A 1,569-nucleotide genomic window follows, 5' to 3' on the forward strand; every position below is an offset into this window, starting at 1 on the left:
TGACACTAAACCCAAAAAAAAAGGGCAAAAAAGGCAAGTAATAATAAGTAATAATTAATGGAAAGGATTAATATAAACATAAATCTTATCTTAGGAACTAAAATATTACCATCAATAAAAAAAAAAATATATATATATATATTAAACCTATCAATATATATATGTATATGTATATTTTTTTTTTTTAGAATGAAATATATATATATATATATATTAAACCTATTAAAAAAAAAATTAAAATACTCGAAACCGACCGAACTAAGATATACTATGTAAGTATATATTAGTATAGCAGAGGTTAAATTTAGTACAGTCCTATTATTACGCTAAACAGACAGACTTCATTTTGCGTTTCAAAATTTCAAATTCTCGAATCTCCAACGTCTCCTTTTCCCTCCGCCACCGTCTCCGTCGCCCGCCCCGTCGTCCGCTCCGCCCTCTACTGGTAAGTGTTAAGAACCCTCTCTTTTCTCTACATTTGGGATAGTTTTCTCTTTATGTTTAATGTTTGTTTGCTAAGAAAATATGTTAAAAAGAAACCCTAAAAACTGATCGAGCACCGATAGTCGCTTTTGGGTTTTTGTTGTTGTATCAGTCTTTTGGGTTTTTGTTGTTGTATCTGTGTTTTTTAGATTTTTGTTGTTGTATCGGTGTTTTGGGTTTTTGTTGTTGTTGTTGTTGTATCGCACTCCATAGCTATTTATGCTTCCATTAGATGGTACATGTGTTTGATGCGATGGAAGAAAGGGCAATACAACCCAAAATGTGATGGTTCCATGTGACTTTAGGGCCTGTTTGGATTGGTTGGTCAATTGTTGGTTACAATGATATCTTTTGTGTGTGAATGTGAAAGTACTATATGATAAATTTATTTATTTTATAGGGAAATACTATCTAGTTGATTTTAGATGCCCTATGATAAAAGGCTATTTGCAGCCATACAAGGGAGCTAACACACCATCTTGCAGATATTTGATGAAGAAGCGGAGGACTAGAGGATCAAATTCAAGAGGCATAGAAGGGTTCAAGCGATAGCCTAGTCATATTGGCATCTTTTGTGGTGCCCCACGTTTGTGGTTTGAATCTCCTCTCTCACTACTCTACTTAGAGCTTTGCTCTTTGCTATTGTGGCCCCCTGTCTCTTCCTCTCAGGACGTCTGGCTTGGAAAGCAATTGGTCATTTGTTGATGTTATTAAGATTGTAATGTAGTTTGACTAGATTTTTTATTGTAATTTTCTCTAAGGCACTATGTTCTTCCTAGTATATGCTCTCTTTTTGTAAATATTTTATTATCAATATATCTACCGATATGTTACAAGAAAAAGGTAGTGATGAGCAAAAAAGATGAGATCTTTCTCTAGATGATTGTTTTTCGTGAAAACATTTCTGAATTCATTTTTGGGTTGTAATTTTTAGTACTTGTCTTTTTATAGATATATTTTTTAATATCATGTAGTAATTTAAACATGGATTATTGGTATGTACTTGATTTTCTTTTTTATTTGAACCAATTTGAGCTAACATTGCACAACACTTAACTCTTGCACTATTGTTTTGTGTAAATGAGT

General features: G+C 32.4%; 1 long non-coding RNA gene across 1 annotated transcript; it reads left to right on the forward strand.

The window, feature by feature from the left end:
- Positions 1–312: 312 nt before the first annotated feature.
- On the forward strand, positions 313–1,512 carry LOC136066113 (uncharacterized). The gene is made up of 2 exons (XR_010627607.1): positions 313–445; positions 969–1,512. It is a non-coding gene; the product is annotated as an uncharacterized LOC136066113 (long non-coding RNA).
- The last annotated feature ends 57 nt before the right edge of the window (positions 1,513–1,569 follow it).

This window comes from Quercus suber, unplaced genomic scaffold (genome assembly GCF_002906115.3).
Source record: "Quercus suber isolate HL8 unplaced genomic scaffold, Cork oak 2.0 scaffold_1938, whole genome shotgun sequence".
Classification (NCBI taxonomy): Eukaryota; Viridiplantae; Streptophyta; class Magnoliopsida; order Fagales; family Fagaceae; genus Quercus; species Quercus suber.